The 24,253-nt window shown below is 40.4% G+C and overlaps 1 long non-coding RNA gene across 1 annotated transcript; it reads right to left on the bottom strand.

The window, feature by feature from the left end:
- Positions 1–9,293: 9,293 nt before the first annotated feature.
- Positions 9,294–17,631, bottom strand: LOC148141159 (uncharacterized). Its single transcript, XR_015752791.1, has 3 exons — positions 17,354–17,631; positions 16,942–17,051; positions 9,294–10,185 (listed from the first exon to the last, which is right to left on the bottom strand). It is a non-coding gene; the product is annotated as an uncharacterized LOC148141159 (long non-coding RNA).
- Positions 17,632–24,253: the final 6,622 nt, after the last annotated feature.

Genomic DNA, 24,253 nt, shown 5'->3' with positions numbered 1-24,253 from the left:
CATTCAGACAATCGAATCTGCATCAATCCTCCGAAAAGCATCCCATCCACTCTCCCCTGATCCACCTTCCTCACACATTAAATAAAAATTGCTATAGAAAGTGGTAAGCCCTAGAATTGACAGCAGTTTTAGAATCCACCAAGATATGACCAAGAAATTACAAAGAAAATTATATAGAATCATACAGTACAGAAAAGGCCCTTTGGCCCATTGGGTCAGCACCAACAACTCTAAGTATGTACTATCCCACGTTCCAGCACTTGGCCTATAGTCTTGAATGTTATGATCTTTCATGTGCTCAACCAAATACTTTTTAAAGGTTGTAAGGTTACCACCTCAACTACCTTTACAGGCAGTACATTCCAGATTCCCACCACCCTCCAGATTCAATCATGTCTAGTTAGCTCATCATTCAATCTAGTCCACTACATTTGCTGCTCAATATGTGGTCTCCTCGATATTGGAGGGACACAACGTAGAATGGGTGACTGGTTTGTGGAAAATCTATGTTCTGTCCGTAAAAATAACCCCAAGTTTCAATATTCCACAATGCTCCCTCGCCAACATTTCTGTTCTGAGGAAGGGTCACCGGGCCTGAAACATTAACTTTGATTTCTCTTCCACAGATGCTGCCAGACCTGCTGAGCTTTTCCAGCAATTTTAGTTTTTGTTTCTGACTTACAGCATCCACAGTTCTTTTAGTTTTTATTTCTGTCTCAGGCCCGTTACAGTACTCCAGCAAAGATCAATATAAACTGGAGGAACAATATTTCACCTTCTGCTCAGGATCCTCACAGCCTTCAGAACCCAATCGAATTTAACAATTTTAGAGCATGAGCACCCTCTTCCTCGTCTACTATCTATATCTACTAGCGCAGATTCTGTCATGAAATGAGTTACTCTTAGTATAGCCAATTCGTTTTCAACTACTCATAAACCCCATCATCACCTAAGTAGCTTTTTATCTTTCCCGACCTACTATCAACAGTCCCTTTGTCTGCCTACACTTTTTTCTCTTTCTCTGGGTTCCTTCTCTATCTGAACCTCTACTGCCAGCCACCTACCACCACTCCCCACCCAAATGCCCCCTTTTCCTAACTGCTTCTAGTCCTGAAGAAGATTCACGGTACTGCCAGCCTTGCTGAGTTTTTCTTTCAGTTTCTGTATTTGTTTGTTCCAATATTACCTCCCTCCTCTTATAATGTATATCATGACTGATAAAGACATGTGCTACTTACCTTCTTTGCTACCCTATTAAAATGCCCTATCACCTTCAGGAATCTGTGGATATGCACTCCAAGATACCTCTACTTCTTTGAGTTTCCGAATAACAACGTTAGGACACACAGGAAGGGGCAAATATGCCATTATGGAACAGAGTACTTTAACAATCAGTACTGGACCCAATCTGCTCACAATCTATTTCAATGATTTGGATGTGGGAACTAAATGTAAAATTGCTAAATTCACTCGATACCAAAGTGGGTGGAAATGTAAATTGTGAGGAGGATACAAAGAAATTTCAATTTGATTCAAGCAGGCTAAGATTGGGAAAGCTCATTCCTGATGAAGGGCTTTTGCCCGAAACGTCAATTCTCCTGCTCCTTGGATACTGCCTGTCCTGCTGTGCTTTTTCAGCACCACACTCTCAACTAAGAATGAGAAAGAACGTGGCTAATGGAATATAATGTGTAGCAGTGTGAGGTTATCTGCTTTTGTAGAGAAAACAGAATGTTTCTTTCATGGTGAGAGGTTGGGAAATTTTGATGTTCAGAGGAATCTGGATGTTCTTGTTCATGAGTTATTAAACGTTAGCATGCAGGCATAGCAATAAAGAAGGCAAATAGAGTCATGGAGATTTACAGCACAGAAACAGACCCCTCAGTCCAACTCATCCATGCTGACCAGATATCTAGTCCCATTTGTCAGCACTTGGCCGATATCCCTCCAAACCCTTCCTATTCATATACCCATCCAGATGCCTGTTAAATGTTGTAATTGTACTAGCGTTCACCACTTCCACTGGCAGCACATTCCATACACACACCACTCTCTGCATGAAAAAGTTGCCCCTAAGATCCCGTTTACATCTTTCCCCTCTCACCTTAAGCCTATGCGCTCTAGTTCTGGACTCTCCCACCCCAGGGAAAAGACTTTTTCAAGTTTCACAACTCACTTTTAATGCAAGGAGACCAGAATTGCACGCAATATTCCAAAAGTGGCCTAACCAATGTCCTGTACAGCCGCAGCATGACCTCTCAACTCCTATACTCAATGCTCTGACCAATAAAGGAAAGCATACCAAAAACCTTCTTCACCATCCTATTTACTTGCAACTCTACTTTCAAGGAGCTGTGAATCTGCAGTCAAAGGTCTCTTTGTTCAGCCACACTCCCTAGGACCTTACCATAAAGTGTATAAATCCTACTAAGATTTGCTTTCCCAAAATGCAGCACCTCGCATTTATCTAAATTAAACTCCTCAGCCCATTGGCCCATCTGATCAAGATCCTGATGTAATTTGAGATAACCTTCCTCGCTGTCCACTACACCTCCAATTTTGATGTCATCTGCAAACTTACTAACTATACCTCCGACGTTCATATCCAAATCATTTATGTAAATGACAAAAAGTAGTGGACCCAGCACCAATCCTTGTGGCACTCCACTGGTCACAGGCCTCCAGTCTGAAAAACAACCCTCCACCACCACCCTCTGTCTTCTACCTTTGAGCCAGTTCTTTATTCAAAGGGCTAGTTCTCCTTATATTCAATGAGATCTAACCTTGCTAACCAGTCTCCCATGGGGAACTTTGTCGAACACCTCACTAAAGTCCATATAGGTCATGTCCACTGCTCTGCCCTCATCAATCCTGTTTCTTATTTCTTCAAATGACATGTTGGTCTTACTTGGAAGGGGAGTATTAAATAAGGGAGTAATGGTGTCTCGCTGCAATTTGACAGAGCCTTGGTGAGACTGCACCTGGAATATTGCATATAGTTTTAGTGCCTTTATTGAAGAGTGTACTTAACATAGAGGGAGGGCAATTTAGATTCACCAGAGTAATCCCTGGAATTGTGGGATTGTTTTATGAGAGGACATTAAAGAAACTGGGCCTTATTACTCTTAAATATACCATTTGCCTTTCTAATTTGTTCTTGTTTCTGCAAATCACACAATCTACTCCTAGATTATCCAGTTTTGGCAAAAATGGAAGTGCATAGTGATAAGAATGTTACTAAGAAGTGTCCTAGTGATAAAATTGTGGGTTGTGAATGGATTTTTTTCAAGACTTTAAAGGATATGAACCATCAGAGGAGCTTCCAAAAGTCATAAGAGTGTTGTGTTGCCCTTGCAAAGCAGGTTTTGAAGAAGTGGTAAGTGAGGATATTGAAGAGCTGCTTGAGTCCCACTGTGAAGACCTCTCTACAGCTGATCTACAGCAGCTTGTCACTGAGGAGGATGTAGAAGCTGGAGGTGAAGACGATGAAGTCCAGGATGCAGTACCACGAGAGCTTTCCACTTCCCTTTTGTCTTCTATCCTGAGGGAAATTGAGAAGCAGTTGCAGCTCTTAGAGGACAACAATTACAACGCAGAATGCAGCAGGATAGCAGTTTGTTCAACAAGATATCATCTAACACCCCATGAACAGCTTCTTCAAGACAGAAGAAAATGGGGAAAGCAGCAAAAACTGGAAATCTTTTTTAAACCAACCCTCATGAAATTGTCGGAAGACAATCAACCATAACCATTCACTTCTGAAACTACAACTGCACCTGAAGTTGTTGATGATGACCCTCTGTCCCTGTACTAACAATGTTTTTTCAATGTAATGTGTTAAATTTACTTTTGTTTTGTTAATAAATATTTAATCCTTCATTCAGGCTGTGCTATACTTTGTGCTAGGCTTTTGGGTAGTTTTTGAGTGATTGTGAATGATATTTTATGTTGGTCTGACCCAACCCCACTTTTCCCATACTTCTACTGAGCGAGGTTTCACTGGAACACAACTATAGCAATATAGGAAAACTATCTGTATTGACTTTCAAAGTTCTTCCAACCATACTGCATCATCTCACACTTCTCTGCTATGAACCTCATCTGCAATCTGTCCATCCACAAACCACTTTGCTAACTTTTGTTGGAGTTCCACACAGTTCTCTTCACTACTTCCCAGCCTAGTGTTACCTGCAAACTTTGAAATGGAATGAAACCCATCGGTAAACTGTTGCTTAAAAGATTAAAGAATGGCTAAAAATGCAAGAGAGAGAGAAGAGCCATTTAAGACTGAAAATGAGAAGAAGAGGCCTTTAATTATTTGGTCAGGAGAGAGACAAGAGTTGTGGTTGAGGTCAACATTGGGAATGTAGCTTCCAAAACACAGATGCAGTGCAAGAAGAGGTTTGATGATTCCACATAAATTTAATCATGATGAGTAAATCCTACTAACTGCACCATAGTACATCTACTTTACAGGACTCAGTGTTGAATTTCACAAGTCTAAAGCCTGATCTTGTAGTTGTCCATTTTTCTTACATTCTGTCCATGATGGGTTCGTTTTGTTTGTGTCCTATTTACTTCATTCTTAGCTAAGGGGACCCATTTCACCCTTCACAACGTAATATATACTAATTTAATACCTTTACTTCTCTTTTAGTCCAATTAGCGATTTATTTAGCAGGTATAGTGGTCAATAGTGCAGAATGCCAGCTTGATGAAAGCTGAAAGTGTTCACTCATTGAAAAGTCAGTTCAGGATTTTGATGGTCTGCACTGCAAAAGAAGCCTTTTAGATTAAAACAGTCATATCTGGTGCACTAATGGTTTAACAGAAAGGCAAAGAACTTGGAAGAAGCTCAGAGTTGTGCCTAGCAAGCTTAAGCATTATAGTTGCAGCTGTCACTGCTCAAAGGAGCTTCCAGCATCTCTCAGTGTTCTGAAAAGTGGCAGTGGCTCCATGGAAAAGGAACCTGCTGTGCCTTTCAGAACAGCTGGCCTCCTGCTCTCACTCTTCGGTGAGTGCCGAACCAGAGGACACTGCTTAAAAATACGGGGTAGACCATTTAGGACAGAGCTCAGGAGAAACTTCTTCACCCAGAGAGTGGTGGCTGTGTGGAATGCTCTGCCCCAGAGGGCAGTGGAGGCCCACTCTCTGGATTCATTTAAGAAAGAGTTGGATAGAGCTCTCAAAGATAGTGGAATCAAGGGTTATGGAGATAAGGCAGGAACAGGATACTGATTAGGAATGATCAGCCATGATTATATTGAATGGCGGTGCAGGCTCGAAGGGCTGAATGGCCTACTCCTGCACCTATTGTCTATTGTCTATTGTCTTGCCACCACTTTATCTCTCAGCTAGTCCAGGTTGACACAGCCATGTCAAAGTGATGCATTCTGAAGCAAGGCCCTCTAGAACCAAGGAAGTCCTCAAGAACAATTGTTATTTCCTCAATTGAAAGACAGCAATGTCCTACAATCTATGTTGCAGTCACTGGAGAAGAAGTTTGTTGAAGCACTAGGATGGATATAGAGGATTTTGCATACTTGATATACGAATGGCTATGAGTTAGTATCATGAGCCAAGTCATAGGTGGTTTACCTTTGTCATTTGGAAGCCAGTTTCTGCATTGGCCTCATGGTCTGATCCAGCTTGATATCAAGCATTCATCTTCATCATGTACTGCCTGTGTTCCAGTACAGCTACACATTGAGGGAGTGGAATGTCTTTCAGCTGATAAAAAGAGCTGAGCTCAGTAGAAGAATATGAATGTGTAATTGATGGCACTGCACCATGGAAATGTCTCCAATCCATTCTGTGCTCACTCCACCTGTTGTACCTGGCAAGAAGGATTGAGGATGAAGCTGACATTCCATGGGTAGCAAGTCTCAGCCACCTCCCTTATACAGCAGCATACTGCAAGTTATAGATGTTGATTACTGCTCAAGCAACAGCCTAAAGTAAGTCAGACAAATTAAAAGAAAGAGCCATGGTCACCTTCACAGTCACAAATAATTCTGTTCATATCCTACTTTGAGGCAAAATTTGTAGCTGCAGAAATTAACAGATTTCTTCCATACCTCCCTTTGCAAAGTAAAGACATCTCGCTCATTCAGTATCACCAAGTTGGGGTAAAATAATTTTATCACAAACACAACAACAAAAATAGAACTGAACAAAGGTCACTCAACTCAAAATGCTAACTCTGATTTCTCTCCACAGATACTGCCAGAGCTGCTGAGCTTTTCAAGCAATATTTGTCTTTGTTTTTGATTTACCGCATCCGCAGTTCTTTCAGTTTTTATTTAAGAGAATTTTGTCTTGAAGATATATGTCTGATATGGCCTATGCTGAGTGCTCTTCTCCCTACCCTTCTCCTTTTCCTTTTTTTAGTAACTTGTTTTGCTTTGTGTAACCTTTTATCATTCTCTTACACTTGTTCAATTCCTAGAGGAAGTTGTATCATGGAAATCTACCAAATCCAGAAGCAACCATTTCCAGAACAAGTTTTTATGTGATAAAAATGTACTGAAAGACCACTCTCTGTAGACTATTCAAACTTTAGCCAAATATAGGATACCTCCAAAGAAACTGCACAATTGCACCAGTGACCAAAATAAATAATGCAACAAATAAGGTGTAAGATCTTCATGGTACGAGTTTAAGTCAATGTGATGACTGGAAATGGCAGGATTGGTTTTGAATTGGTGTCACACAGTGATTGGCATTTGATGTCCCTGTTCTACATGCTGCATGTGGATCTTAGGAGCATGTGTGCAAGCAAACTTCTTAATAAGATGGTACCCTGTGCATATTGTATTGGAATTGTGTTGAAACCATGTTGAAGTCTTATTTAGCATTGTGCCTCAAGGCATTAACATTTGTTGCTCAGTTTAATCTCTAAAATGTGAAAACAATCTCAAAGAATGTTTTACGTAAGAACATTAAAACTAGGAGCAGGGGTAAGCAGTTCACCTCCTTGAGCCTGCTCTGCCATTCAATATTATCATGGCTGATCTCTTCTTGGCCTCAATTCCACTTTCCTGTCTGCTTCCTATAACCCTTCAACCCATTATTAAGTAAAAATCAATCTCCTCCTTAAATCTCTCGGCATCCACCAAAGGTTGTGGTGAATTCCACAGATTCACTACTCTTTGAGAAAAGTAATTTCTCCTCATCTCCATTTTAAATCTGCTATTCCTTTTGCTAAAACTATCACCTCTCATTCTAGATTGCCTCCCAAGAGAAAACATACTTTCTACACCTACTTTGCCAATCCCCTTTGTGGGCGGCACGGTGGCACAGTGGTTAGCACTGTTGCCTCACAGCGCCAGAGACCCGGGTTCAATTCCCGCCTCAGGCGACTGACTGTGTGGAGTTTGCACATTCTCCCCGTGTCTGCGTGGGTTTCCTCCGGGTGCTCCGGTTTCCTCCCACAATCCAAAAAATGTGCAGGTTAGGCAAATTGGCCATGCTAAATTGCCCGTAGTGTTAGGTGAAGGGGTAAATGTAGGGGTATGGGTGGGTTGCGCTTCGGCAGGTCGGTGTGGACTTGTTGGGCCGAAGGGCCTGTTTCCACACTGTAATGTAATCTAATCTAATGATAATGATTGTTCTAAATTCACCCCTTTCTATAACCTCTTCACTACCTGTTGTTATTGGAATGCTGCTAGTGTCTTCTATCATGAAAACCAAGACAAAATATTCATTTAGTATCTGTGACATTTCTGTGTTCCCCACTATTATCTCCCCAGTTTAATTTTCCAAGGGACCAACATTCACTTTAGCAACTCTCTTCCTTTTTATGCACTTATTGAAGCTTTTGCTATCCATTTTTATACTTTGTACTAATTTTCTTTTATAATTTGACCTTTGCTCATTTTATGACTTTTTTTAGTAACCCTTTGTTGATCTTCCAATCTGACATTAGCCTCTGCAACATTGTATGTCTTAGGTTTTGTTTATGTTATCTTTAACTTTCTTGTTTAGCCATGAATGTTTTCTCTCCCTCTTACAATCTTACATAATGATAATCTTAAATAATCTTAAACATCTTGAAACAATGAAATGGGACAAGATAGGAAGACAGATCCTTTAAAGAGTGAAAGTGCTTGCATTTTTAGCATCGTGTGCATCGGCACTAAATTATCTTTTAAATTACACTCACTTGGCAAATTCAACAAATAATTTGCACAGAGGATGTGCCTGCAAAGAACAAATGAAATGAATACTGTATTAATTTATTTTGGTTGATGAATCAATGTCCTGCAAGAACACCCTTTTTGCATCTGACACATGGGTATCATCACATTTTGTACATCCACTTGAACTGAACTTTCCTTTGACATCTCAAGTGGAATATCGCTGGCAATGCAGCACTTACTCAGTACTATCGAAGACTATCAGCCGAGAGTTTTCATTTACGTTTTGGAGAATGGTATAAATCTGCAACTTTCTGATGCTAAAATGAGAGTGAGACATATGCCATAATATATTAATACATGGGATTTTTTTCCAAAATGCCTAAATGTTGAACTGAGTTCTCAAATTTTACTACCCTACAGGGAGCCTGCTCAAAGGGAGCTCAATACAACATCGACAGCGAGTCACATAATTCCTTCGGTCAGGGATTAGTGCTTGTCAAGACAAGACCTTGCAACATCTGTGGCCAGAAACTATAGGGTTAAAATATAATTTGTTTTACTTCACAAACTGACCAAGATTATCTTCTATTATCGACCAGACCTGAAAGGCTGGAATTGCTGGTGCCTGATATGATGTGTGGTATGGCAGAAAGCTGTACGGTTACAAAATGATGAATCCTTGATAGCTGCTATTTGCATTGCACCAGACTGTAATATATAAAATCCTGTTTTAGGATATTAATCTTTGTCTGCTGAAATCAGCACAAAATGGTTACTGCAGTCAGAGAAAGGTACATATGGAAACAACACAGATAGTAAAATTGCAGTATAGATCAAAGAGATCTTTCCAAAGAACATTTTTCATGAATTTTTGATTCATTGGCCATGTTCCAAAAGTAATATTATTAGCTGATCATGCCATGGAAGTTATTTTCAGAGTGTGATGGAATGAGGTAATTCTTTGATATGTGCCAGAAGTTTAGTGCATTTGCTTCAATGTATCTGAGCGAGACATTTGGAAACTTAAAAATTGATAAGTCTTTCTTCCTAATAGGTGCCTCTGTGCTTAGTTTCAGGTTGGTCATTGTGTGCAATTGTGATGTTCGCTGGTGCATCAGTACATCACAACCAAAGCCTTGCAACAGATCCATTCGCTGCCTGGGTCTGTTTAATGAATAAATAATAGCCTCACAGACATGGGGCATACATATGAACATTAAAATTAAGAACAGAAGTTGGCCATTTGGTCCTTCAAGCCTGCCTTGTCATTCCATAAGATTGTAGCTGATATGTTTGTGTTCCAAATTCCACATTCCCATTTATTCAACAGCCTTTGATTCCCTTTGTCCTTGAATAACATAATTTAAAACATAAACAAAATTATACTGCAGCAAATCTCTCACTGTTTCCAGTGGATGGGTTTCTGTATCAACATAGGTAATTTTCCAATTCCATATTTTCTAAATGAGTAGAGATCCATTTGAAGGTTGATACACCATGACTTTCACCTGTCCATCATTCCCAACACTGATTTTGCTGAACTTTCCAAGACCAACTTAATTATCTTATTGGGGTCAGGTTTGAGACAGCCTAGATTCTTGTGTCTGGGAACATGTCTATTTGAAGTGAGAGACCTCATTGGTGGAATTTTCAAGGCCCCGTCTGGGACTTTTGGAGGGGTGGGAGGCAGATTTATGTTTCCTGTTGGCCGATTAGCATTTTAATGCTAAATTCTCAGGGACTTTCAGGCAGGTTGGTCCTTTCACGGTCAAATTTCTTTTGTATTCATTGGCATGTCATTATTAACCCAGCCCATTGGAATCACATTACTGTGCACAATTTTGACAAGCAAAAACAGGAAGCAGCTTTGTTAGAAGCACAACCCTATATACAAGACATGTTCTTAGTGGGGTAGACTCCCTTCTATGAGTTCCATTAAGTACAAAACATGGATCCTTCAGATACAAACGGATTTCTTGTGCAGACACTTGTCTTGAGTGAAGGATCAGCACGTGGAACAGCTTCTCAAAGATATTGTCTGTCTCTGAAAGACAATACATACACAGACAAAACTACAATGGAGACACTTAGAGCTCTAAAAACCACAATTCATTTATCAAGCACATAAATAAATAATACACACTTTTAACTACTAGACTTATCTCAATCACCATCTTTCACTACCCTGACTCCTGTAACTAAACCCACACGTTATTACCCAGGGGACTTTGCAGCACGCCAGGCTGAAACACTGCTCGATGTCTTGACCACACCTCCTATCATAGACCTCTTCTTGCATAAAGTTAATCTTCGAAGTGTTGTTGAACAAAGGGATTTCTTCAAGCTCTTTCTGCACAAGTCTCTGTGCCTTAGAAGGTAGAACATCGAACATTATGGTGCAGTAAGGCCCTTTGGCCCTTCCTTATTTGGAATTATGCATGCATGTGAGCAATCCCGAATGTTTTCTCCAAATGTATGCCTTATCTGATAGAGACAGCAGTTCCTCATTCCTGCAGTTTTAACTCGTAACAGCCCTGACTGACCAGTGTAATTCCATTTACATAACAGCCCATTGTTAAGCCTATCATCAGTTCCTGTTATCATCAGCCTTATCCAACAAAGGGAACAGGAACAGAAGTGCAGATTTACACAATTTAAACAATTATAGTGATGGGGTGAAGTTTTACAGGCCGGTTTGATTTCTCAATCCAGAGCAGTCGCACTGTTTCGTGTAAACTGGAGACGAGCAGTCAAGCATGCTTAAAATAAAAATGGTGGTCAAACTTAAAAACAACTAAGAGAAAGAGGATACAACATAAAACTGGGGTCAGCAAAACAAACTCTTCGGCAAACAGGCTGTAAAGGAAAGAAAGGGTGTGTTTATAGGAAGCTGTTTAATGTTCCTAGAGAATGGAGAAAGCAAAATGGGATGAAGAGGGGAGAGTGACTGTTATAATGTTAACAGGGACAACAGGAAGGAGGATGGAGGTGGATTTTTTTTTTAGATTAGATTACTTACAGTGTGGAAACAGGCCCTTCGGCCCAACATGTCCACACCGCCCCGCCGAAGCGCAACCCACCCATACCCCTACCTTTACCCCTTACCTAACACTACAGGCAACTTAGCATGGCCAATTCACCTGACCTGCACATCTTTGGACTGTGGGAGGAAACCGGAGCACCCGGAGGAAACCCACGCAGACACGGGGAGAATGTGCAAACTCCACACAGTCAGTCGCCTGAGGCGGGAATTGAACCCGGGTCTCTGGCGCTGTGAGGCAGCAGTACTAACCACTGTGCCACCGTGCCGCCCACGGATATAGCTTGGGGAGCCATGATGTGGAGGAGCCGGTGTTAGACTGGGGTGGGCAAAGTTAAAAATCACACAACACCAGGTTAGAGTCCAACAGGTTTATTTGGAAGCAGTGGTTTGAAAGCAGTGATGAAGAAGCAGTGGTTTGAAAGCTAGTGTTTCCAAATAAACCTGTTGGACTCTAACCTGGTGTTGTGTGATTTATAGCTTGGGGAGTAAGGTGAACACTCTTGCTCTGCTGGGGAGGGAGAAGGACCAGTCAAACTGAATCAGAGAAGGTATATGGATGATACTGTGCAATGGGATTTGAATGGAAATTGCCTCTTCTGGAAGAGAAGGTATTGGAAGGGAGAGAGTGAAAGGCCCCAGATTGGGAGGACAGTGAAGATGAACAGAGGGGAAGGGAAAAGAAAAGTCAAGGCCATCTATAATAATAGGGGTTATGTTGGTGGACGTGTAATCAACCGGGAGAGGGTAAAGGAGGTCATATTTTAAAGTAAAGTTGATCACGGTCATTATGCTCTTCAATACCTTTGTCAAAAGGAAGGATAATGAGAATATGTAGTGCAAAATGAAGGGGCACAGATCTGCTCTCCTGTGTTTGTCATGGTGAATTCATGCCCCAAAGAGCTCAGTAAAAACAAATCTACAAAAATGTAATGAGCAAGCGTTCCTCAGTTACTTTCCATTGAAGGCAAACAGTAACTTTGCTGTCATTGTGCTCAATCACTTCTAAGCCCCTGAATTGTTGCAGTGTTCAAAGCTTAAACTCCTGCTAACCAACTCTGAACCTCAAGCAAAATCATTTGTTACACATGTAGTCACTATAATCACAATGGGGTCCACCAGCTCTCACATCAGGCAGGTACAACACATCACCTCACCCTGTATCTCTATTTTGTTTATTCTGCTCTAAATTTGTTTTTTTTAAATTTCTGACTGGTCTCTTAGTATTTAATCAGTAAAATATTTCTCCTATTTAACTTTAATTTGAAAGCTATTTATTGTAGATCATCAAATCAACAGCTTTTACCAACCAATGAACTTATACTTTTCCTGTAATGTCATTCGTTGCTTTGTGTTGTGTCACCATGCCTGAGCCTTCAACAGCCCTTACAAATGATGAACCAGAAAAAAGCAAAAAAAAACCTCTTCCTTTCTGCACTGAATTCCCTCACTACTCCAAATTTTCAGAAATACGCACTTGCTTCAAATGTGTCTCACTCCAGATATGAACTCCTCTTACTTCCAATGCTTAATGCTGCATCTCAAAATTCTTAAAATTATACAGAATCCACAAAAATGTTAACAAAATCAAAATTTTCCAGACAAAAACGCCTCCAGGAAATATTTTTTGCTTCATCGTAACTCACTTCTCTATTTGAATGTTTCTAAATATTTTGCAAAATATTGTACATTTGACAAGTTCTGTTTTCACCCTATAGAGCACAGCTGCATTTAAGTCTCAGTCGTTCATGTGTCACTGTAGTTCAACTTAATTATTCATTTTTATTCATTAAATGTGAGGATATTGAGATCCAGTTTTCTAGCAAAACAAACTGAACTAGGGAAGGTGATCTCAAGCTAATAAAAACCCTGAATTCCAATATTAATACAAAAGAACACATTCAGTTGCATTAAAGCAGCGACCTTGGTCAAGGATCACAGAAGTAACATAGAATGTAATAGTTTGAAAACCACTGCAGTTATTCTTTTCCATAGAGTCATAGAGAAACATAAAGATGTAGAGCACGGAAACAGACCCTTTCGTCCAATTTGTCCATGCCAACCGGATATCCCAACCTAACCTAGTCCCATTTGCCAGCACTTTGGCCATATCCCTCTAAACCCTTCTTATTCATATACCCATCCAGATGTCTTTTAAATGTCGTAATTGTACCAGCCTCTGCCACATCATTTGGCAGCTCATTCCATATATGCACCACCCTCTGTGTGAAAAAGTTGCCCCTTAGGTCCCTTTTAAATTTTTCCCCTCTCACCCTAAACCTATGCCCTCTGGTTCTGAATTTCCCCATCCCAGGGAGTGTATATTTACCCTATCCATGTCCCTCATGATTTTATAAACCTGTAAAATGTTACCCCTCAGCCTCTGACACTCCAGAGAGAACAGTCTCAGCTTATTCGGCCTCTCCCTCCAGCTCAAATCCTCCAACCCTGGCCATATATTGTAAATCTTCTCTGAACCCTTTCAAATTTTACAACATCCTTCCAATAGGATGGAGACCAGAATTGTACACAATATTCCAAAAGTGCCTAACCAATGCCCTGTACAGCTGCAGCATGACCTCCCAACTCCTATACTCAATGCACTGACCAATAAAGGCAAGCATACCAAATACTTTCTTTACTGTCTTATTCACTTGTGACTTCACTTTCAAGGAGCTATGAACCTTCACTCCAAGGTCTCTTTGTTCAGCAATACTCTCCAGGATTTTACCATTAAGTGTATAAGTCCTGCCCTGATTTGCTTTTCCAAAATGCAGCACCTCACATTTATGTAAATTAAACTCCATTTGCCATTCCTTGGCCCATTTTCTGTATTGATGCATATTTTTATTATTTTTGTCAAAATCTATTAATTTTAAATGCCTGCCATTTTAGTCAGCCACAGATATGAGATTAAGTAACTTTTAAGTAAAGATTGACACGTGAGTCACCTGGACATGATTCCCTTCTATTCATATTCTAAAGAGCACCCTTGATTTCTGGCAACAAGTTGTCTGCATTCATTTTGAATAATGATTGGGATGTAATTTAGTTAAACCACATAAAAGGGCAGTGCAAAAATATATAGATCGCAGATATAGAAGTGCATTAGAGTGCTGAAGATGTGACACAATAACTACTACTAGGGAAAATTTACTAGGTAAATCACTGGATCAAAATGCCAATGTTCAATGGATCTAATGACTTGCATTCTAAAATATTAAAAGAAGTAGCTTCAAAAGGAGGGGATAGACTAGTGGGTGTTTTCCAAGAATCCTTAGATTCTGGAAATGTCCCAGGTGACTAGAAAATTGCTAGTATAATACACATATTCAAAAAGGGAGGGAGATATAAAGCAGGTAACTATTAGCCAGTTAACTTCTGTCATTGGGAAATTAGAGCCTATCACAAAGATGCATTAGAATGCAAAACATTTAGGAACACATAATACAACAAGCACTATCAGCATAGCTTCATGAGGAAAAATTATACCTGGCAAATTTATCAGAATTCTGTGAAGATGCAACAAGTGGTATAGATATAAGGAACCAATAAATATATGTGAACTTCCAAAAAACAGTCATTTTGGTACTGTACATTAGGCTAATTAATAAGAGGCAGTAGTGTTGAGAGTAGTTTTAGCATGCATAGAGGATGGCTAAATAATAGAAGGCAGAAGTGGGTACTGCAGATGCTGGAGATTAGAGTCTAGATTAGAGTGGTGCTGGAAAAGCACAGCAGGTCAGGCAGCATCCGAGAAGCAGGAAAATTGATGTTTTGGGCAAAAGCCCTTCATCAGGAATCCCTGATGAAGGGCTTTTGCCCAAAATGTCGATTTTCCTGCTCCTCGCATGCTGCCTGACCTGCTGTGCTTTTCCAGCACCCCTCTAATTAATAGAAGTCACAAAACTAGAATAATTTAGACTATTTAAGGATGGAAAACCGTAGAGTACCACAGGGATGAGTGTTGGGGCTATTCTTATTTACAGTATAAATCACTGCAATTTAGAAGAATGAGAAATGATCTTATTAAACAGATACTTTTTTGTGTTTGAAAGGATAGATGCAGCATGGTTGTTTCCCCTTGTGGTAGAGCCCAGGACCAGAGGGTATAACCTCTGAGTAAATGGTCACCCATTTAAGACAGAGATAAGGAGGACTTTCTTCTTTCAGAGTGTAGTGAATCTGTGGGATTATTTATTGTAGTTGTATGTAGAGTTTGAGTTATTAATATATTTAAGGCTGAGATGGACAGAACGCCTCATCTTCCGCCTCGGAACACTTCAACCCCAGGGCATCAATGTGGACTTCAACAACTTCCTCATTTCCCCTTCCCCCATCCTAGTTTCAAACTTCCAGCTCAGCACTGTCCCCTTGACTTGTCCGGACTTGTCCGACCTGCCTAGCTTCTTTTCCACCTATCCACTCCATCCTCTCCTCCCTGACCTATCACCTTCATCTCCTCCCCCACTCACCCATTGTACTCTATGCTACTCTCTCCCCACCCCCACCCTCCCCTAGCTTATCTCTCCACGCTTCAGGCTCACTGCCTTTATTCCTGATGAAGGGCTTTTGCCCGAAACGTCGATTTCGCTGCTCGTTGGATGCTGCCTGAATTGCTGTGCTCTTCCAGCACCACTGATCCAGAATTTGGTTTCCAGCATCTGCAGTCACTTTTTTAACCTCGTAGAACTTTTAATCAGTCAGGAATCAAGGATTACAGGGAAAAATCAGGAAAGTGAAGTTAAGGGTTATTAGATCAGCCATGATCTCACTAAACAGCGAAAGAGATGCATTGGACATCCTATATCTCATGGTCTTATTGTTACGGTTGTACAATCATTCCCGATTGATAAAAGGACCCTGCAGAGCCATTTGTATGCAGCCAACAGCACTCTGTACCATTAGGAAGTTCACAATCCTGCCAATCCTATGTGCCCTTTCATCCTGACTTTTCTACTTCAAAGGAAGAGAGTGAAATCATCTCTTTTCCTGAATAGCCTCTGTTATTTCCCGAATACTTTAGTGTGTAACAACATTCATGATTTTGCCTTAGCTTTCTTTTTAACCAATTTAGTTTGAATTTTTGCCAGTGGGGCAATTAAGAGGACAGCTGTTTGCAAGACTGTGGTTAAATAATCAAAGGCTGCCTAAGAGTCTAGGTTAAGCAATTGCATCTGTTTTTATTACACTAAGTACAATTCATTGTGTACCAGTTTTAAAGAAATAAGTGAAATGTTTGAACTTTGCAAATTGAAATGAGTCCAAAACCTATCTTTAATTAAGAATCATGTAATTCGAGCAGGTTTTAGTTTGCTGAGTGATTCAATCAATTAACACAAGTTTTAGAACTAAACATACATAATTTTAAACATCTTGATATTCTACTAGAAACTAGACTGATTTTTCTTAATTGCTTCAGTATTCCTGTGAATGTTAGGTTAACAATTTATTAACAATTTATTATTGTTAGCATGATTAATAAGAGGATGTAACATTGTTTGTACAACTTCTCTGTATCTAAACAGATATGTCAGTTACTCTAACAATGAAACGTTGGTTTCGGGGGCCTAGGGAATAAGAAATGAGCATTCGCTTAGCATACATATCTCTGGGTACAGAGGTAAGGTGATACCTGAAACTCTCAACCTAAGCTGATGAAAAGAATCAATTCAAAGAATTTCTTAATTAAGAAAATGAACGCCTTACAATTAGGGACTAGAGTTTGAAACTCCAGAGTGTTTTATGGCACAGTTTTACCTTATCTTCTGTGATGTAATACTTATAAGATGCAATTCAATGTAACGTCACTTCAGAGACAGGAGAAGAAAGGCACCATCTGTGCTGGCAATGTCCACGGCATCCTGGCCCTTAAAAATAAGTAACATATTTACTGATTGTTTGTTAAATACTAATGAAATAGTTCTCAATAAATTCTACTTGATTCATGAATATTGGTTGTTTGTATCTTGATAGGTCAAGCAGAACTGTGGATACTATCATTATAAATTAAGAATTTTTCAGTAAAAGGCCTTTAATACTCAAAACCCCGTAAATTTACAGGTTGCATAGAGGAAAGGGGTGACAATGACCTTTACAGCCACTGAGAGAGATGTCATCAGTTGGCTTCAGGCATTACCTCTTAATCAAGAATGTAACAAAACTTAGTCACCATCATCTTTTGAAGTTCTGTCTCCTGAATCGCAGTGTATTTCTGGGTAGGGGCACCTCATCTTTTCCTACTTCCTCCTGAAGGTTTCCCTCAGTACCTCCTCATTTGCACATCCTGCCCATGCTGGAGAGCAATTTGTATTTAAACTATCACTCTAGACTGATGTAATGAAATGTTATTTTCTATCTTCTTGTGGTAGGCTAAAACCTCACAGGTTACGTTTGCTGATACTCAGCAGAGTGCATAGTAGCAGTGACATTTCTGAAATAAATTAGAAATGAAACAAACGTGTAAGTGAAGAGATGAAAATGTTAAATTAAGTTTTTTAAATTTTTTAAAAATATTAGCTTTATAATATTAAGTGTATGCACATTTAAAGCAAAATTGGAGGTGAGATCTCACAGTCAGAATTTATCATTGGATCTTTGATGCCAGCAGAGATTCGAACTCTCAAAATGCTGACCACAAGTCTTTCAACCAATTTGCCTCTGCATAAGTAATTCAAAAGCATATCAGCTCCAAATTATTGAATGACACTTTTTAAATGTTCCCTAAACAGAGCTAACCTGCTTCAAAAAGGTAGTTATTTCAGGACTGTATAAGGGAGGGTTTCTTGAACACTTAGTGACCAAGCTTGGTACTTTTTGGAGCATTATTCCATAAAAGCAATCTCACCCTTTCAAATCTCTCAGTGTTCACAGGGTATACACCTGCACGTACCATTTCCAGTCACACGATGCTATGCAATCAGCTCAGAAGCAAACAGCAGCACCTCCCCCACTCCAGAACAGGTATGTCTGGCACATGTGATTGCGTTTTGTACCCATGCAAAAAAATTATCGATGCATTCAGCACAGAAGGAGACCATTCATCCCATTGTCTTCACCTTAGTTTCTTTCAAAGCCATATGCAATTAATCCTATAAAAGCAAAATAACTGTGGATGCTAGATATCAGAAATAAAACAAAGTGTTGAATAAGCTCAGCAGGTTCTGCATTTGTGGAGAAAAAATGAGTTAACACTTCAAGTCCAAAGACTCCTCTTCAGAACTATTCCATAAAAGAGTCATATTGAACTCAAATTATAAACTCTGTCTCTCTACAGATGCTACCAGACTTGCTAAGTTTCTTCAGAACTTTCTGTTTTCATCCAATTAGTTCCACTTCCCCACCATTACAGAATCATATGTTGCTATTCATGCTAATTGCACCTCAATATATCACTGTTCTTAAGAATTTGACCGTATGCTGGCATGTGGAAGATTCCTCACATAATTTTGCAGAATTATATAAAAATCTGTCGATGGTTCAATCAACACAGTGTATTTACAAATGTTCAGTGCAGTTTCTTCTTTTCTTTTGATTAGCTACTGACATTCCCAGATATGCCACACTGACAAAAGCTTTGCAAGAAATAAATCCTCAGCATTTTCACAATACAAGCAAGTGCATATCGAATTTAGAAGAATCAGAGAAGGAATCATATAGTCTCAAGAAAGAAGATTAAATAATCAAAATGTTCACATTCTCAAGTAACATACACAGGATAATTTTCCAATCAAACATCTCCAGTGCAGTATCGAACATGTACAGATTGCAGAATTGGCATTTTTACTTTACGACCTGATTTCGGACTCCTGAAATCCCACACTGCCAGTTTTCATGTTGGAAACCTTGCTTTGCAAAATTACCACTGTTGTTTAATTTTCAAAAGGTCAAGAACAATCCAAATTTTTAGCAGCTTTCAGTTTCTGTATTACTTACTGATGATAAAGAGCACATGCTGCATGGTTGTTCTCAAGTCACACACAGAATCAGAAGCATTATTTACATGACACAATTGCTCAGCCATCTGGAACCTTTTAGCAATGGACCCTTGCCACCACCACAAGCCTTCTGGGCACGGCTAACTGATGCATCATCGGGTTAAATTAAGAACTGTTTTTCACTCTGTGCTTGTTTATGAACAATGAAAATAAGCAGCCAGGACTTTGGCTCACCAGCACAGATCTTTTTCTGTAATCTGATCATCAGATACTTGAGCTGGAGCGCTAATTTACAAGATTGTCTTTTCATTCATTCAGTTACATGAAGAGTCAGGGATCTATATTGCAACTGGATAATTATCTGACAAAAGTTCCAGTGAAAAGAGCAGAATTATAAAGAAAATTACTGTTGAAGCAATCTTCTGGGACATGAATGAAAATCTGCTGAAATAAGCAAAGGTGATTAGTGTATAATAATCAAATAGCTAATTTTTGGGTTATAAACCTAACAAAAACAGTATATTAACAATCTTTAATTACAGGAAAGAACTATGCTAAGCTGAACAGAAATCAAATCCAGTCTAACAACTGAATCGAGCATATGATAATTCTTTTCATTTTCCAGTGTGGTGTTTTCAAATACTCGGAGCTAGCTGCAATTTAGATGCAAAACTGCACTGTTATCCCAAAAGAAATGACATATTTGCTGGCAGGGACCTGGAGGTGCTAGTTTACATGGTGGTGGAAAGGAGGGCTGTCCTTTTTCCAGCTGACTGCCAAAAGAGGCCATGTTACCATACTCACAGCCTGATTTGAAATAGCAGACCAGGTCAGCGCAGTGTCCCAGGCGAATTGCTATGCACAGCAATACAGAAATAAAGTTAATGGTCTTCTGTGCTCTAGAAGGTTAAATGCCACTAGTTTTCTCTCTGCTACCTAACACTGCACATATATCTCATATAGGCTCATGGACTACAACTCATTATTGAATACATCATGTCTACTCAATGGGTCTTGATTCACATCATCTGCCAAAACTACTAATCATTCCTGAGCTCTACACTTCCTATTTATTCACTGGGACACCTCACCATTCCCACCCCTATTTTACCTCTAATGGCTCTTCCATCCACTCCTATCATATCAAGTTGCCAATTTTGTCCCATTGCCAGAAGGAAATGTCTCATGATCATGTTGGCTCCAGCATGCCTGCTTCCATAGATTACCATAGACACCCAGGTCCAACAAACTCAATGTTTGCTAGATATGTGCAAGGACATACTTTTCACCATCATTCTAGCCATTGGCACTCAGCATCATTGGCAAGGCAAGAGGAGGTTGAGAAACTCAACCTCAATCCTGGTACCACTTCCTGTCAGAGAGAGGAGGTGGCACACACAGGACAGCCAAAGACTTCCTCATAGAACACCAGATGTACTCACCTCTCCAACTTGCCTGCCTGCAATGCCAAAGCTAACAGAAGGATTGCATAAGCTTGCATCTGGGCAGGATACTGTCAGCCCCCAAGGGTCATTCAGCAATGTCTTTCAGACTAGCAAGGCCAATTGCAGAGCATGGTCATTGAAACCCTGAACACTGAAACACTGAAGTAGGGCAGCACGGTGGCTCAGTGGTTAGCACTGCTGCCTCACAGCACCAGGGACGCAGGTTCGATTCCAGCCTCGGGCGACTGGCTGTATGGAGTTTGTGCATTCTCCCCGTGTCTGCGTGGATTTCCTCCGGGTGCTCCGGTTTCCTCGCACAGTCCAAAGATGTGCAGGTCAGGTGAATTGGCCGTGCTAAACTGCCTATAGTGTTAGGTGGATTAGCTAATGGGAAATGGACCTGGGTGGGTTACTCTTCGGAGGGTCAGAATGGACTTATTGGGCCGAAGGGATTGTTTCCACACTGTAGGGAATATAATCTTCAACCTAGCTGTGGAAATCAGAAAAACACTTAAGACGTAGTGGGAGAGAAAAGGTAGTGCCATTTTTAACTGGTTTCGTTTACATGTGACTACAGACCCACAGCAATTTGGTCAACTCTGAACTACCCTCTGGGCAATAATTATTGGTCTAGCCCTCAGCCTGTGAGTTTTAAAAAAAATTATCTACAACATCAGGCAGGAACTAAGGATATCCTGGGCCACCATCATTGAGCTGTATCATCTGCTGGAGTAGGACTTGTGCTCAGAAGGAATGGGTAAGGATTTGATCCCACTGGCTATCAAAGTTACATCTCCTTGGAATTTTTATGCCAATGGCTCTTTCCAAAGAACAACTGAGTCTGTGTGGCATCTCCCAGTCCACAGCCTACATACATATTAAGATGTCACTGATGCCATCTCTCAATATAAATTTTACTAACTTCTTTCTTCCCCTGTGATGAGGAGGGTTGAATAGATTGGGCAGTGGGATTCTCCAACTTTGCTAGCTTTCCCTACTAATGGTACTATAGATTCTATGCAGGTTGTTTCAAGGATGCCCTATTGCAAGCCTGTAAAAGTTGTCAAGTTCTGCTTCATCAATCTCCAGCATATCTGTGACCATTGCTGCTAGATTTTGGAAGGGTGTGCCTGATACTTGGGAAATGCAATGATGTGTAGATCAGGTTCCCTACAGTCCATACCGACCCTCTGAAGAGTAATCCACCCAGACCCATTTCCAACTGACTGATGCACCTAACACTTACGGGCAATTTAGCATGGCCAATTCACCTGACCTGCACATCTTTGGACTGGGGGAGGAAACCGACGCAGACACGGGGAGAATGTGCAAACTCCACACAGACAGTTGCCCGAGGCTGGAATCGAACCTGGGACCCTGGTGCTGTGAGGCAGCAGTGCTAACTACTGAGCCACCTTACTGTGTGTACTGACTAGAGAACTCAGATGTTCCAGTCTCCTTCCAAGATTCTCTGGTCATTTGGGGAGGCAAGAGCTAACCTTGCAAATATGCCTCATGTCACCTTTATGAAACTTTTGGACTGACATACAAGCCCGTGGCAGGGCTCTGCAATATAGCCCAGAAAACATATGCTGTACCATTTATACAATTGATACTGTACTTGGAATGAGTGGCTTTACTAGTTTGGATAGGGTGGAAAGGCTGAGCTTGTTTTCACTGGAGTTTAGAGAAGTAGGTGTTGGGGATATGTGGCGGGGGGTTGGGTGACTTGATTGAAATGTATAAGATCCTGAATAGTCTTGTCAAGCTGGACATGGAAGGGGTGCATCATCTTGTGGGTCAGTCCAGAACTTGGTGATACTGTTTTAAAATCAGTCGTCATCTTTCAGGGCACAAATGACACAAATTTATTCTGTGCACTTCGGAACCCTCTGTCTCAGAAGGCAGTGCAAGTGTGTCATTGTATATTTTTACGATCAAATGGACAGAATCTTCTTAGTCGTGGAATCAAGGATTATCGAGGGTAAGTAGGAACACAAACAGTTTAGTCATGATCATGTTGTATGGTGAAGCAGGCTGGGGAGACTCAATGGTCCAATTCTGATCCTATTTCATATGTTTGCATGTTCATTTTTTTTGTAGCAAACAGTACCCTTCATATATGTGGCTGACAAAGAGGGAGACCACAATAGAGCTATGCACCATTGAGTGGGAGAAGCCAGATGGAAACCAATTGAAACCAGCTTCCAGCATAAAAGAGCTGAGTTTGAACTTCCTTTCATTGCATACTTTTCAGTTGATTATATAGCATGCAACCATGGTCATCCACATATGTATGGATCTGGTTATTTCTGTACTCCTTGAACTCTTCTGTTGCTGAATAAATGTTTTCTTCTCCACGTGATTGCAAGTGTAGATTTCTGCAATGAGACAATGTCAATAGTTTAAGATCTGGTTATTCTCATTCACCTCCTTGGGCTCTTCACCCCTTACATCTCCTTCTGAGGCTGTGTGGCTATCGCAAGAACTTTCTTTCTGGGCTTCTCTGTGATGATGTAATTTCTCTCCCTTTTAATGCTGTAATTGGCATTGCGTCGAAACCACAAGAAATCCTTCAACTACAAAGTCCATTTTAGCTAGTGCATCCAAAATCTGTGGAGGAAGTCAGCAATAGAACAACATGTGAGTAATGGTACTCCTGAGCCCTTGCATCAATCACAGTGAAGTGTCATGGGCTGATGCAGTTTTCTGTGGAGCTTTTGCAAGGAGGACAATGTCATGCTTCGATAAGGACCTCTGAGCTATGTAACCTTATCCTGATTGTGTTGCCCAACCAAAATGATAATGCTACAATGGGAAAGTGAAATTCAGGTACCCCTCTCTCCAAAGAAAGCCATCCTTTGAACATCACAGACCTGCACACTTACAGCTTGGTGGGAGGTTGTGACAGATCTAAGGCCATGTATTCCCATATTAGGTTTGAGAAGTGATGTAGAAATGGCAAATCCAGATGGGACTTCTTTGGTTAGAGTTGTGTACGTGACAAAACAGGGAGGCATTTAATGATCAATGATTTCTTGAGGCCATTGTTTTTAAAGTTCTTTCTCACAGAAAGAATGATCTGCCAATGAATGCCAGAGGCAAAAAATCAATAAAACTTGCAAATGGTACACACTGACCTGACTTGTCTTGTACACTTCAAAATTTAGCTGCAGTATGCCCAATATGTACATTTCAAAGTATTACTTTTTTAAAACTTGTTTTTCCTTCTGGGGTAGCAATTTGGTGCTAAATGAATGGCACTATTGAATCAGTGGAAGCATGGTTAATGCATTTGCCACCAGCAAGGCCTTACATTCAAGGAAGGCTCTTGCAAAGAAAACAGCAATGTAACCCACCCACTCTACAACAATTTTGTCTCCTTATTGCAAGTTGAGACTGTATCAAAGATGGGAAAGTTTAACTTTGTGTCCTTCTGAGTGACTTGTAGACTCCATCAGAGAAAGGCTTATGCCCGAAACGTCGATTCTCCTGTTCCTTGGATGCTGCCTGACCCGCTGCACTTTTCCAGCAACACATTTTCAGCACTGGCCCTCTTTGGCCTTAGATATAAGCATTTAGAGTCATAGAGTTGTACAGTGATATAGCATGGAAACAGGCACTTTGGTTCAACTCGTCCATACCAACTGAGTTTTCCAATATTAATTAATCCAATCTACTACCACTTAG

Source organism: Chiloscyllium plagiosum, unplaced genomic scaffold, assembly GCF_037043375.1.
Source record: "Chiloscyllium plagiosum isolate Xiang-an unplaced genomic scaffold, Cpla_swu_hap1 HiC_scaffold_34, whole genome shotgun sequence".
In the NCBI taxonomy this organism is placed as follows: Eukaryota; Metazoa; Chordata; class Chondrichthyes; order Orectolobiformes; family Hemiscylliidae; genus Chiloscyllium; species Chiloscyllium plagiosum.
The sequence above is the reverse complement of the archived record's forward strand: the minus strand, read 5'-3'. Positions and strand labels throughout refer to the sequence as shown.